At 38.5% G+C, this 16,102-nt stretch overlaps 1 protein-coding gene across 3 annotated transcripts in view; it reads left to right on the top strand.

Annotated features, from left to right (window-relative positions):
* Nucleotides 1-16,102, top strand: part of ISPD (isoprenoid synthase domain containing) — a 368,880-nt gene that overhangs the window by 205,452 nt on the left and 147,326 nt on the right. The window lies entirely within an intron of this gene.

Here is a 16,102-nt window from a genome sequence, read left to right as displayed (position 1 = left end):
CTGTCAATTTTTCTCAGTTTTCTCCAACAGAAAAATATATCAATAAATAAATGAAGAGTTAAATGCTTCAGATAATACTAGCTAAACAAATCAGTCCTTCATATTATGATTGCTTTTAACTTTTGGTTCTTAGAATTTGTTACAGATGATATAGATGTTACTTAAGTTAATTGTAGTTGTATATAATGCTTCAGATGATTGAAACATAATACAGCAGTGACAGAATTATATCCTTAGAAGAAAATCAATCTTGTGAAATAATCTGAAAAAAATGTTCATTTTATGATTTTTTAAATGTTTTAAAGTTATACTAGGTTTTTATATTGACTGCTTAAAACATGAGGTTCTTATTCCATTACTTTGATCTTTTTAAATAAGGATATGAAAAAAATGGTACACAAATATAAACTATTTACTGGTAATATAAAACTCATTTACTTTTTAATTCATTGAATCATTAGAATTTTGAAACTTCTTGTATAGTTAGTGTTTTAATGCAAAGTACTATTTTATTTTATTTACTACCACTTTTTAAATGCCATTATTTCCCAACCTACTAGCTTTGCTGCTATTTTATTAAGATTTACAAATAAGTTATTAGGCATTTGCTCTGAATTTCCATGATTGCTTAAAACTTAATTAGTTTCTATTCATCAGAATTATGACTTGAATTTCATCGTGGCATTGATTTAAATTTATTCTAAAATGAAGTGATTCATTATTAAAAACTTGTTCTTTTTTCTTTTTATAAGTACAATTTATTAAAGTAATTTTCATTAATAGAATTCACGTAGTTCATAAGTAGTTGAAGTGAGATGAAAGTTTTTCTGAAGTTTTGGGGTTTTTTTCCCTAATCCATAAGATAAACTCTCACTTTGATCTGTATCATATTGGCTAGTTTTATTGGTTATTAGATTTCCCTCATAGTGCTTTTGAAAAGTGATGTTTTGAAGATGTTGGACTTCATTCACACAATTTACTTTTCTGTACACATATGTTGATAATTTTTGTAGTATCTATTGTGTGGATTCAAGGAACCTCTTTCTATCTACCAATTATTTCTAACTCAATTATTTGATAATTACCAGAACTTTAATTTTGACCAACCTTCCTTCTACTTTGGTGGCCATTAAGCAATGTGTTACTTTGATATATACTTGAGCTCCACAAATTAACTTTTTTCTTAGTCAAATAAACAAAGAATCTTTCCTCTTCTACCACATATCCCGACTCCCTTCTCAGGCCTCCCTGTGAACATGGACTCCGAAATGAGATAGAAGTGTTAAATGTGATGTCATGGAGCATTCCTGATGTTTTAAAGAGTATTGTACATGATATTAACCGTTGTCCTTTAGTTAATGTACCTGTCTTCAGAGACAGGTGAAAACTCACAGTTGAAAATATAAAAAAGTAATTGGAGTTCACCGGGACCAGGGGTTTATTAAATGGTTTCTAAGACAAATATGAAGCATATGTAGAACTGAATGTAGATGACATGAGGCAAAGAGGCAAAAACTAAACTCTAAGTGCCAGAAATCTCGCCCACCCACAAAGCCATGAAGTTACCCACATGTTAAATGTTTAAGCAGTTTACTATTTTATAGCAGTGAATTTGCTACCTTAAAAAAATAAAAGATGAAATTACATTTTATTTTGGGTGGGGGATAGGAAGACAGCCTTATCTTTGTTATGTATACATGAAAAAGAACATTTAGAAATGGCATCCTCACTGGTTAATATTGTTCTTACTATAATTTAAATGTGGTAAGTAAGTGAGTGGTTCAAGAACAGACCAAAGAATATTTCCTTGGTGGAAGTTTAAGCACATTTGCAGAACTCAACCTAGATAAAATGTTCTGCTGTATTTCAGTGGATACAAGCCTGTCCAAACTGTAAGTTTGTTTTATGAAGGCAAAACATTTATATTTCTCCAGTTATCATGACCATTTTTCAGCCTTATACTGCAGTTGTAGAAATCTGCCCTATTTTTAAAATTAAAAGTGATTGCATTGCAGCAACTGAATGTTTTTCTAGACCTCAGAAGTAGCTGGTGTATTTTAGAATTCAAAATTAGTAGCAGAGTGTTATGTATATGCTTAAATTTTATGTTATTGGTGTTAGGAAGTGTATCTGCTGGAGATTATCTTCTGGTTTTCATGATGCCATCAGGTTTTCTCACGTGGTGAAAGAGAGTTTTGAGATGCATCCTATTTCTTTGTGCTCAAATTTTGTCAACCTGAAAATCACTGCTGATGGTGACTGCAGCCATGAAATTAAAAGTGCCTGATTCTTGGAAGAAAAGCTGTGCCAAAACTAGACTGAATGTTAAAAAGCAGAGACGTCACTTTGCCAACAAAGGTCTGTAGAGTCAAAGCTATGGTTTTTTCAGTAGTCATGTATGGATGTGAGAGTTGGCCTGTAAAGAAGGCTGTACACCAAAGAATTGATGCTTTTAAACTGTGGTGCTAGAGGATTCTTGAGAGTTCCTTGGATAGCAAGGAGATCACACCAGTCAATCCTAAAGGAAATCAATCCTGAATATTCATTGGAAGGACTGAAGTTGAAGCTCCAATACTTTGGCCACCTGATGTGAACAGCTGACTTATTGGAAAAGACCCTGATGCTGGGAAAGATTTCTGACATGCAGAGAAGGAAGCAACAGAGAATGAGGTGGTTGGATGGCATCACCAGCTCCATGGACATGAGTTTCAGCAAACTCTAGGAGATGGTGAAGGACAGGGAGGCCTGGTTTGCTGCAGTCCATGGGGTCACAAAGAGTCAGACACAACTTAGCATCTGAACAACAACAACAAGGTCAATATCCTTATCTCATCCTTTAAAACTGACATGTTTAGCACATAGTAAGTATTCAGGAAAGGAGCTGTGTTTTTCTCCTATGTTTTACTACTTCATATCTTAAAGTTGCCCTGTAATTTAAGTACATGGTTTGTTGTTATTCAGTCCTAAGTCATGTCCAGCTCAATGTGACCCCATGGACTGCAAAATGCCAGGCTTACCTGTCCTTCAGTATCTCCCGAAGTTTGCTCAGATGCATGTCCATTGAGTTGGTAATGCTATCTAACCATTTTATCCTCTGCTGCCTCTTCTCCCTTTGCCTTCAATCTTTCCCAGCATCAGGGTCTTTTCCAAAGAGTCTTTGCATTAGGTGGCCAAAGTATGGGAGCTTCAGCTTCAGCATTAGTCTTTCCAATGAATATTCAGGCTTGATTTCCTTTAGGATTCACTGGTTTGATCTCCTTGCAGTCCAAGGGACTCTCAAGAATCTTTCCAGCACCACAATTCTTCGACACACTTCTTTATGGTCCATCTCTCATAGCCATGACTACTGGAAAAGCCATAGCTTTGAGTATATGGACCCTTGTTGGCAAAGTGATGTCTCTGTTTTCTAATAAACTGTCTACATTTGTCATAGTTTTCATTCCAAGGACAAACATCTTTTAATTTCGTGGCTGCAGTCACCATCCAGTGACTTTGGAGCCCAGGAAAATAAATCTGTTACTGCTTTTAGTTTTTCCCCATTTATTTGACATGAAGTGATAGAACTGGATACCATGATCTTAGTTTTTTGAATGTTGAGTTTTAAGACAGCTTTTTCACTCTCCTTTTTCACCCTCATCAAGATGCTCTTTAGTTCCTCTGCACTTTCTGCCATTAGAGTAGTAGTATTTGCATATCTGAGGTTATTGATATTTCTCCCGGGAATCTTGAATCCAGCTTGGGATTCATCCAGTCCAGTATTTCGCATGATGTACTCTGCAAATAAGTTAAATGCTTATTTAACTTATAAATAAGGTGACAGGGTGACAATATACAGTCTTGATGTATGTTTTCTCAGTTTTGAACCAGTCCATTGTCCCATGTCCAATTCTAACTCTTGCTTCTTGACCTGCTTACAGGTTTCTCAGGATGCAGGTAATGTGGTCTGGTATTCCCATCTCTTGAAGAATTTTCCACAGTTGTTGTGATCCACACAGTCAAAGGCTTTAACATAGTCACTGAAACAGAAGTAGATGTTTTTCTGGAATTCCCTTGCTTTCTCTATGATCCAGTGAATGTTGGCAATTTGATTTCTGGTTCCTCTGCCTTTTCTAACTGAGCTCGTACATCTGAAAGTTCTCTGTTCATGTACTGTTGAAGCCTAACTTGAAGGATTTTGAGCATTACCTTGCTAACATGGAAAATGAGAGCAATGGTAGTTTGAACAGTCTTTGGCATTGCCCCTTCTTTGGCATTGAAATGAAAAGTGACCTTTTCCAGTCCTGTGGCCATGACTGAGTTTTCCAAATTTGTTGGCATATTAACTGCAGCATTTTAATAGTATCATCTTTTAGGATTTTCAGTAGATCAGCTGAAATTCTATCACCTCCTCTTGCTTTGTTGGTAGTAATGCTTCCTAAGGCTCACTTGACTTCATACTCCAGGATGTCTGGCTCTAGGTGAGTGACGACACCATTGTGGTTATCTGGGTCATTACAACCTTTTTGTAGAATTCTTATGTGAATCTTGCCACCTCTTCTTAATCTCCTGCTTCTGTTAGATCCTTGATATTTCTGTCCGTTATTATCTCCATCCTTGCATGAAATGTTGCCTTGATAGATCCACAGTTTTCTTGAAGAGATCTCTAGGCTTTTCCATTCTATTGTTTTCCTCTACTTTGCACTTTTCTTTGAAGAAGGCCTTCTTATTTCTCCTTCCTATTCTCTGGAACTCTGCATTCAGTTGGGTATGTCTTCCCCTTTCCCCCTTGCTTTTTGTTTCTCTTCTTTCATCAGCTATGTGTAATGCCTCCTCAGACAACCACTTTGACTTCTTGCATTTCTTTTTCTTTGGTATGGTTTTGGTCACTGACTCCTGTACAGTGTTCCAAACCTCTGTCCATAGTTCTTCAGGCACTCTGTCTACCAGATCTAATCCCTTGAATCTATTCATCACCTCCAGTGTATAATCATAAGGGATTTGATTTAGGTCATACCTGAATGGCCTATGGTTTTCTACTTTCTTCAGTTTAAGCCTGAATTTTGCAATAAGGAGCTCATGATCTGAGCCACAATCAGATCCAGGTCTTGTTTTTGCTGACTGTATAGAACTTCTCCATCTTCTGCTGCAAAGAATATAATCAAATCTGATTTCAGTATTGACCATCTGGTGATGTCCATGTGTAGAATTGTCTCTTGTGTTGTTGAAAGAGGTGTTTGCTATGACCAGCATGTGCTCTTGACAAAACTTTCAGCCTTTGCCTTGCTTCATTTTTGTATTCCAAGGCCAAACATGCCTGTTATTCCAGGTATCTCTTGGCTTCCTACTTTTGCACCCCAATCCCCTATCATGAAAGAACATCTTTGTTATTAGTTATAGCAGATCTTGGAGGTCTTCGTAGAACTGTTCAACTTCAACTTCTGCATTAGTGTTTGGGGCATAGACTTGGATTACTGTGATATTCAATGAGTTGCCTTGGAAACAAACTGGGATCATTCTTTCTCCTTTAGATTGTATCCAATTATTGCATTTTGGACTCTTGTTGACTATGAGGACTACTTCATCTCTTCTAAGGGATTCTTTCCCACAGTAGTAGATATAATGGTCATCTGAATTAAATTTGTCCATTCTCATCAGTTTTAGTTCACTGATTCCTAAGATGTGGATGTTGACTCTTGCCATCTCCTGCTTGACCATGTGCAGTTTACTTGATTCATGGACCTAACATACCAGGTTCCTTTGCAATAGGGTCCTTTACAGCATTGGATCACCACCAGACGCCTACACAACTGAGCATTGTTTCCACTTTGGTCCAGTGGCTTCTTTCTGGAGGAATTAGTAATTACCTTCTGCTCTTCCCCATTAGCATTGTGAACACCTTCTGACTTTGGGGGGCTCGTCTTCCAGTGTCATGTCTTTTTGTCTTATAATATTGTATTGTTCATGGGGTTCTTGTGGCAAAAATATTTGAGTGGTTTGCCATTCCCTCCTCCAGTGAACCATGTTTTGTCACAACTCTTCACTAGGACTCATCTTGGGTCATGCTGCATCGCATGGCTTATCGCTTCATTGAGTTATGCAAACGCCTTTGCCAGGGCAAGGCTGAGATTCATGAAGGGAATAACCTCTATAAACATAAACCTCTACTAAAAAGAGTAAGGAGATGAGAAGGGTGAGCTCTTATGGCCTGAGATTATAGCAGAGGCAAACAGGGAGAAGAAACACTTCTTTCTTGATCTGACTCAGTGAATGGAAAGCCATGAACTCTTCTCCCAGAAGAGAAAGCCCTCTAACTTCCTTTTCCTTCAGTAAAAGCCTTCTCCTTTTCTTGTGTGGGAACTTGCATGTGGCTTACCATGGTTACAGACCCCAACTCACAGTTCTCTTCTGAGCCCAAGCAAAACAACCCATCGTTGTTTAGTCGCTAAGTTGTGTCTGACTCTTCGGTGACCCCACGGACTGTAGTTCACCAGGCTCCTCTGTCTGTGGGATTTGCCAGGTTACCATCTTTATTTTAGGTTAACAGTGGGATCCATAGGCAATTTGTCGGTATATAGATAGTTTGCCCAGAGCTCACTTTTCATGCACTTTTTCCTTAATTTCATGGACTCTCTGATGAACAGCTTAGGCCTACTGATTTATTTAAGTGTTAACATTTTTTGTTTTCAAGGAGCTAGGGTATGTTGAATCTTACAGACCGATGGCTGGGGTTGAAAGTCTTCTGTTCCTAGTTTAGAATCTCATGACTTGATAAGGACTTTTAAAAATCATTGTACATGTACCATAGCCTTCACTTCAACCTAGATGTTTTCTGCTACAACACCTGTTTCTGTAAGAAAAATTAGCTTTTATCTGATCAGTAAATAAGGAAGTTTGGTCCATTTAATGTGAAGTAGTATCAGCTCATGTGCAACTTCTCTTAGATAAAAGCAGCCACAAAAAGTAAAACAATAACCTTGAAAGGAAAAGGAAATACCCTCAACCTACCTTGTGCAGAAGCCTTTTGACATGAAAAAATTTTGGTCTGATAAGTTAGTTTCTGAGAGACATGCAGTCAGATATTCTCCCATGTTTATGGATTTGGATATTGTTTTCTCATTATTCAGTCATTTGTTTGCTTTGTGTATTAAAATCTATTTTCTTAGTAATAAAGTTATGATTATTATGTTTTGCTTTTTAGTATGTGCTGTTTTCTTTATCTGTATTTTTTTTTTTTATCTTAAACCTTGTGATATTGTGTTATATTGATACAACCTTCATTTTTGGTAGCATTTGCATACCAGTTTTTCATACTAGCACATACATGAATGTCTAATGAAAACTATCATAACCGTAAAATACATATTTTCAGGGTAGTTTTCATTAGACATTTATATTTTAACCAGCCTAGAGTTAGATTTTTCTTAAAAAAGCAATCTGATAAATCTTTCACTTAAGAAATAGTTAAAAGTATTACATTTATCTTTTATTTTTATGTTTGGGATTCTTTCTACAAGCTTATTTTTTTGGCTATTGATGTTGGCCAGTCATTTTGTTTGCTACTTGACTTTGCTCCTATACTTTGCTGCATTGATACAGATAATCCTTTAGTCACTCTGCAGGTTGGGAAACTATAAGATATAATTATATATAGCTTTAATTAAATAGTATTACTTTTTAATATACATAATTAGCTTTAAGTTAACCACATGTAAGGTCTCTACTTTCTGTCCAAAAAAAAAAGACTCAGCACACTTTATTTATTGAATGTTTTCATTACAATATAATATGTTCTTGTCTAGAGTTTTAGTTTTTATATCTTTTTCATTGCTGAAGTTATAATTTCCTTTTTAAAAAAAATTATTTATTTTTGGCTGTGCTGGGTGTTTGTTGCTGCTCCAGCTTTCTCTAGTTCAGGGGAGTGGGGCGACTCTCCATGTGCAGTGTGTGGGCTTCACATCGCGGTGGCCTCTCTCGTTGCTGAGCACAAGCTCTAGGGCATGAGAGCTTCCGTAGTTGCGGCACATGAGCTCAGCAGTTGAGGCTTCTGGTCCCGGAAGCTCGGGCTCAGTAGTTACGGCACACTGGCTGAGCTATTCTGCAGCATGTGGAATCTTACCGGAGCAGGGATCCAACCTGTGTCCCTTGCATTGGTGGGCAGATTCTTAACCACTGGACTACCAAGGAAGTCCTATCATTTACTTTTATAGTTAATAATTAATATAATTAACTGGTATTTTATAAATTAATTTTAGACTGTCTTTTAGGACACTGTCTTAGGAAAATTAAAAATGAGCACTTGCTCCCAGCTCTGACTTCGCATCGAGGTTCCCCAGGTCCTGGCAGCACGCGTTTCCTCCTGGGCCAACTCTAATGGCGGTTTCCTGGTGCAGACATCCAGTCCCAGTTGTACCATAGTCATCACTCCTTCTCTAATTAACGTGTTGCCAGCATTTCCACTCTTTCATTTCTGTGCATTTTATGTTTCTATGCAAGCTATAATTACGAAGTATGATGCTCTTGTCTTTTCTGTTCCTTGTGCTATTTTTACACAAGCTCTCTCCCTACCACCCAGTTTTCTTACATTGGTGTGAGATTTTTCTGAATTCAAAATTTGTCAGCAGACTTGTATTACACAAGAAATGTGTGTCTGTGTGGCTGTCAATCTAGGCTGGCAGTAGGGCTGCCCAGGTTGTGTACTGCAAAATTTCTAAGGCATTCCATTCACCTGAAGTGTGTTGGGCTTGGTGGCCTCTGGCATTTCATGGTATCTGACTAGTGTAGAAAATTGCACAGTTGAAAAGTTAAATAGTCCTGTGAGGCTTTTAACTTTGAATAGCAGTGTTGTTCGCTAGTCCAGCTGGTAGGGGGCTGTATAGTGATCTAGCCTTATGGGCTCCGGAGAGACTCTCACCCTCCTGGCTTCAGATCCATATCACGACTGCAGTTTCCAAAACTGCCTCAATCTGAGGGAATTAGCCTGCTTTTTGTAGCAAGCACACAGCGATTTTAGGCTCAGCTAGATACATAAAACTCATAAGACTAGAAGCCTTATAGCTCTAGTCAAACTATATAGGGCTAGTTTTATCAACTTTGTGAGAGACTGCAGGGCAGGGGGAAAGACAGGACAGAGGTGGGCATGGCCTCTGCCTTAGCTCCTGAGCTTATTATCTCTTGTTCGTTTAGGGGCAGCTTTTCTTTACCCACTTCTCCCTCTACCTTGGCTTCTCCAGAGTGAGGGAAAGTGATTCCAGAGGTGGTATGGGAGCCATCCTTTTAGAAGACTTAAGCTCTTGAGAGTCACTTGGGCAGCAAGGAGATCAAACCAGTCAGTCCAAAAGAAAATCAGCCCTGAACGTTCATCGGAAGGATTGATGCTGAAGCTCCAATACTTTAGCTGCCTGATGTGAAAATACTCTGATGTTGGGAAGGATTGAGGGCAGGAGAAGTGGGTGACAGAAGATGAGATGGTTGGATGGCATCACCGATTCAATGGACATGAACTTGGGCAAACTCCAGGAGATGGTGATGGACAGGGAGGCCTGGTGTGCTGCGGTCCATGGGGTCACAAAGAGTTGAACATGACTTGGCAACTGAACAATGGCAAAAACAACAAAGCTACAAACAGGGACTGACATCTTTTGCAGTTGCTGATAGTCATTAGCTTCCAGGTCCTGGCTAGGGGATGCCTGGCTGCAAATTACTTGGAAGGAGAATCTAGTGTTGTTAGTTCATTCACAGTTCTTCCAGCCTGTGTGTGGTTCATTAGTCAGGAGTTCCCATAAGTGATGTTGCCTGGGAAAACACCTGAAGTTTTACTTTGATAAGTTTTAAAGAAAGCAGAGCTTAGGGGAAGGTGAGCCCAGGCTTTCAGGCTTGCATTGTCTTTTCTTCAGTTATTCAGCAGATAGAAAAACTTGAAACTTTTTCTTTCTGCTTTTCTTCTTCCAAACATTTTTGAAAATTTTATTTTTAATTGGAAGATAATTGCTTTACAATGTTGTGTTGGTTTCTGGTCTACAACAACATGAATCAGCTATGGATATACACATGTCCCCTCCCTCTTGAGCCTCCCTCCTGCCTCCCCCATCCCACACCTCTTGGTCGTCACAGTGCACCAGGCTGGGATCCCTGCGTTCCCTAGCGGGAAGCTGTGAGCAGCAGCTTCCTGCTAGCTCTCTGCATTACACATGGTACTGTATCTATGTTAGTGCTGCTCTCTCAGCTCACCCCACCCTGTCCTTACCCCACTGTGTCCAAAAGTCTCTTCTCTACATCTGCATCTCTATTTGTGCCATGCAGATAGGTTCATCTATATCATTTTTCTAAATTCCATATATATATATGCATTATACAATAATTACTTTTCTCTTTCTGACTTACTTCACTCTGTATGACAGACTCTAGGATCATCTACCTCACTACAACGGACTCAATTTTGTTCCTTTTTATAGCAGAGTAATATTCCATTGTGTATATGTACCAAACATTTAAAATTTTATTTTATTTTGCTTTTATTCTTTGTCTGTTCTTTTAGTTTCTTAATGAATCGAACATTTTTAAGGAAAAAGTCTTTATTGTAACCTTAGATTTCAAAAGGAAGCAGCTAAACATTTTCAGCTGACTATACATAATGCTTCTCTGTTGGCTTAGTGGTAAAGAATGTTGCTTGTAAATGCAGGAGATGCCGGTTTGATCCCTGAGTCAGGAAGATCCCCTGGAGAAGGAAATGGCAACCCACTCCAGTATTCTCGCCTGGGAAACTCCATGGACAGGCAAGACTGGCAGCCTGCAGTCCATAGGGTCTCCTCCAGAGAGTCAGACATGCCTTAGTGACTAAAGAACAACAATAAATAGGTAATGAAAAGTTCCAAGAAAGTTATTAACTGTTTATTAAATTAATATGCATTGTGCATTATCTCATAATTTAAAAATGGAATAAAGGTAATTTTCCCTGGAAGAGCAAAATGAAATATAATGGGTGAAAAAACTCACTCCTTTGTTTTATAGAAAGAACATAATAAGGTGTTTTGTTGTCTGATTTTTCAAAGAGCACATTTCCATATGAGTGAACAGAGAGGAAAGGATTAGTACATGATTGGTATAAGGGATTAGTATTAGTATACAAGGTGAAGTCTATTTTAAAATGCTTCTAGTTAATAAACACATAATTGAACAAGTAATTCTTGAGTTTTAAAAATTTGATGTTGCAAAGGAATACATATATTTCTTTATGCTAATTGTATATGTGCATTTTTATTTTAAATATCTTAGTTTGAAGCTATTGTGGTTTTAGTTTTTATGTCCCATGAAAGATAGTACTGTATCACCTCAATACTTTGATGAAAAGAGCACAAATCACCTGAGACCTTAAATTTAAATGAAAAATAATGCTTAAACTAATTACTTAAACAATTTCAAGAAAAAACACTAACACAGCTAAAAGAATTCTATATAAAATTCTTCTGGATTTACTTTAAGAAGTAGATGATTATTTGTTAAATTCCAATTATTGCTTTGAAAGGGATTCTTCAAAACCTTTATGTACTTGGATAAGTCCCTTGAATTTTATTAATAGTGGTAATTTCTTATGGATTCATTTATTTCTGTCTTGTCTAGTTTCAAATTACAAATTATGAAGAAAGTTGAATGACTTGATGTAACTATATAGTCTTTATACATTGACTGGCACAAATGGAAATAGCATTTTATATTTGTTAGTGAGTGTTTACTACTTCCGTGTTTATAAAGAATGATTCATTTTATTAAGTATTTATCACTGGAAACAACTAGAAGTTAATATAAATTGATAAAAATAATTGCAATATTTTAATTGTATTTTTTATTTAAATAAATTTATTGATCTTTTATTGAAGGATAATTACTTTACAGAATTTTGTTGTTTTCTGTCAAACCTCAACATGAATCAGCCATAGGTATACATATATCCCCTCCCTTTTGAACCTCCCTCCCATGTCCCTCCCCATCCCACCCCTCTAGGTTGATACAGAGCCCCTGTTTGAGTTTCCTGAGCCATACAGCAAATTCCCATTGGCTATCTATTTTACATATGGTAATGTAAGTTTCCACGTTACTCTCTCCATACATCTCATCCTCTCCTCCCTTCTCCCCATGGCCATAAGTCTATTCTGTATGTCTGTTTCTCCACTGCAACCCTGTAAGTAAATTCTTCAGTACCATTTTTCTAGATTCTGTATATATGCTTTAGAACAATATTTATCTTTCTCTTTCTGACTTACTTCACTCTGTATAATAGGTTCTAGGTTCATCCACCTCATTAGAACTGACTCAAAGACATTCCTTTTTATGGCTGAGTAATATTCCATCACTATGAACAAAGCTAGTGGAGGTGATAGAATTCCAGTTGAGTTATTCCAAATCCTGAAAGATGATGCTGTGAAAGTGCTGCACTCAATATGCCAGCAAATTTGGAAAACTCAGCAGTGGCCACAGGACTGGAAAAGGTCAGTTTTCATTCCAATCCCAAAGAAAGGCAATGCCAAAGAATGTTCAAACTACCGCACAATTGCACTCATCTCACACACTAGTAATGCTCAAAATTCTCCAAGCCAGGCTTCAGCAATACGTGAACTGTGAACTTCCTGATGTTCAAGCTGGTTTTAAAAAAGGCAGAGGAACCAGAGATCAAATTGCCAACATCCACTGGATCATGGAAAAAGCAAGAGAGTTCCAGAAAAACACCTATTTCTGCTTTATTGACTATGCCAAAGCCTTTGACTGTGTGGATCACAATCAACTGTGGAAAATTCTGAAAGATGGGAATACCAGACCACCTGATCCGCCTCTTGAGAAATTTGTATGCAGGTCAGGAAGCAACAGTTAGAACTGGACATGGAACAACAGACTGGTTCCAAATAGGAAAAGGAGTACGTCAAGGCTGTATATTGTCACCCTGTTTTTTTAACTTATATGCAGAATACATCATGAGAAACGCTGGACTGGAAGAAGCACAAGCTGGAATCAAGATTGCCAGGAGAAATATCAATAACCTCAGATATGCAGATGACACCACCCTTATGGCAGAAAGTGAAGAGGAACTCAAAAGCCTCTTGATGAAAGTGAAAGAGGAGAGTGAAAAAGTTGGCTTAAAGCTCAACATTCAGAAAACTAAGATCATGGCATCTTGTCCCACCACTTCATGGGAAATAGATGGGGAAACAGTGGAAACAGTGTCAGACTTTATTTTTCTGGGCTCCAAAATCACTGCAGATGGTGACTGCAGCCATGAAATTAAAAGACGCTTACTCCTTGGAAGGAAAGTTATGATCAACCTAGATAGCATATTCAAAAGCAGAGACATTACTTTGCCAACAAAGGTCCGTCTAGTCAAGGCTCTGGTTTTTCCTGTGATCATGTATGGATGTGAGACTTGGACTGTGAAGAAGGTTGAGCGCTGAAGAATTGATGGTTTTGAAGTGTGGTGTTGGAGAAGACTCTTGAGAGTCCCTTGGACTGCAAGGAGATCCAACCAGTCCATTCTGAAGGAGATCAGCCCTGGGATTTCTTTGGAAGGAATGATGCTAAAGCTGAAACTCCAGTACTTTGGCCACCTCATGCGAAGAGTTGACTCATTGGAAAAGACTCTGATGCTGGGAGGGATTGGGGGCAAGAGGAGAAGGGGACGACAGAGGATGAGATGGCTGGATGGCATCACTGACTCGATGGACATGAGTGTGAGTGAGCTCCGGGAGTTGGTGATGGACAGGGAGGCCTGGTGTGCTGCGATTCATGGGGTCGCAAGGAGTCAGACACGACTGAGCGACTGATCTGATATGATCTGAATATTCCATTGTGTATATATACCACAACTTCTTTGTCCATTCATCTGTCAATAAACATCTAGGTTGCTTCCATATTCTAGGTCTTGTAAACAGTGCTGCAATGAACAACGGGATACATGTGTATTTTTCAATTTTGGTTTCCTCAGGGTGTGTGCCTAGGAGTGGGTTTCCTGGGTCATATGGTGGTTTTATTCCTGGGTTTTTAAGGAATCTCCATATCACCTTCCATAGTTGCTATATCAATTTTCATTCCCGCAAACAGTGCAAGAGTGTTCCTTTTCTCCACACCCTCTCCAGCATTTATTGTTTGTAGGCTTTTTGATCATGGCCATTCTGACCAATGTTAGGTGATATCTCATTGTGGTTTTGATTTGCATTTCTCTAATACGGAGCAGTGTTGAACATCTTTTCATGTGTTTGTTAGCCATCTGTATGTGTTCTTTGGAGAAATGTCTGTTTATGTCTTTTTCCCACTTTTTGATTGGGTTGTTTGTTTTTCTGGTATTGAGTTGTATGAGGTGCTTGTATATTTTGGAAATTAATCCTTTGTCATTTGTTTTATTTCCCATTAATTTCTCCCATTCTGAGGGTTGTCTTTTCACAGAAAGGAAAAAGAAAGAAAAAAAAAAAAACTCCACAGCACTGTAGAAGCCCAATGTAGTGGCAGAAATTTATAACAACAATAAAAAGTAATTGAATATACACATTTACATATATACCCATAAGCAAAATCAAAACAGTCCAACAAAAATAAAGTACAGTAGATTGACCTGGCAAATAAAGGTTACCAAAAATTGTATCTACCAGTTAAGAACACAACTAAAGCACAAACTGGAGAACAGAACTAAGGCAAGTTGCCAATTGGGAAATAAAGCAGTGAAAATAAAACTAACAAATATGTTGAGAGGAAAGGAAAGAAAGAAAAGAAAGAAAGACTAGATATGCAAAGTTATATAGAAGTAGATAAAGAAGATTTATACACATTAAAGGTTAATTGCAAGGGGAAAAGAACAGTAAGAAAAGCAAACAAAGAATAAATGTAGAAAAAATGATAGGTTTAAAAAATTTTTTAAAAGAAAAAGAAAAAAAAAAAAAGGAAAACTCCACAGAACTGCAAAAGCCCAATGTAGAGGCAGAGATTTATAACAACAATAAAAAAATGTGACTCAGGGGAAAAAAAATAAAGCTCAAAAGCTTAATTAGATTTCATAGTGCCAATAAAATCGACAACTACAACAGATGGTAGGGAGGAAGGAAAGAAAAAGAAAAATCTGAAAGAATCTACAGAACAAATCAAAACATAAAAATAATAAATGTTTTTCTTGAGTCTCTGCTGACGGAGTCCTTTCCCTCGCTGGGAGCACAGTCCACCTCACCTCCCTAGGATGCCCTCCAACTGTTGCTGATCTCTGGACCTGCTGTGGGAGCGTCTCAGATTCTAATCTGCTCCTACTCCTGTCTGTTCTTGCCTCCAATGTCCACAGCTATCAGAACTAGTGCGTTTTCTTTTGTGGGAGCTCTCAATATCCTTTTATATATTCCATAGACACAGAATCTGCCTAGTTGATCGTGTGATTTAATCTGTAGCTCATATAGCTGGTGGGAAGGTTTTGGGTCTTCTTCCTTAGCCACCCTGCCCCTGAGTTTTAATTGTGGTTTTATTTTCACCTCTGTGTATGGGTCATCCACTGGAGTTTGCTCCTGAGGCTGCCCTGGAGGACTTGGGTTTGCCCTTGTGAGGGCCAGGTATGGAGGTGGTGCAGCTGCTTGGGTCGAGGGATTCTGGCAGCACCAGGTACTCAGGGGAGTTGGCGGCTAGGGCAGCAGGAAATATAGTGCTCTAGAAAGATATGGCAACCAGTATTGCCCAGTATGCTCCAGTATTTTTGCCTGGAGAGCCACCCCTGACAGAGAAGCCTGGAAGGCCACAGTCCACAGGGTCACAAAGAGTTGGACATGACCGAAGCGACCCTGTGTGCATAGACGTAAGATTTTCTTTTTTGCCTGTGGCAGCTCTGCCCCAGTGAGAGTTGAGCGTGAAGGTGTGGCAGCTGCTTGGCTTGCAGGGACCCTGCGGCACAAAGTGTGCAGGGACATAGGCTGCCTCTGCCCCAGGAGTATGGCCCTATCAGAGTCTTTTTTCGAGCCTCTTGTAGCTGGCAATCAGAAGGCCTCTTTGGCCAGTGTTCCTCTGTAGCTCTGCCCATTCAGGCCCTTAGAGGGCTCCCTTGCCTGGGGTCCTTCTTTGTTGTTTAGCATGTCAGTCACATAGAGGGGCCCCCCTGGCTGGGGTCCTAGTCTGT

The sequence above is a fragment of the Bison bison genome, unplaced genomic scaffold (assembly GCF_000754665.1).
Source record: "Bison bison bison isolate TAMUID 2011002044 unplaced genomic scaffold, Bison_UMD1.0 scf7180017864479, whole genome shotgun sequence".
In the NCBI taxonomy this organism is placed as follows: domain Eukaryota; kingdom Metazoa; phylum Chordata; class Mammalia; order Artiodactyla; family Bovidae; genus Bison; species Bison bison.
The sequence above is the reverse complement of the archived record's forward strand: the minus strand, read 5'-3'. Positions and strand labels throughout refer to the sequence as shown.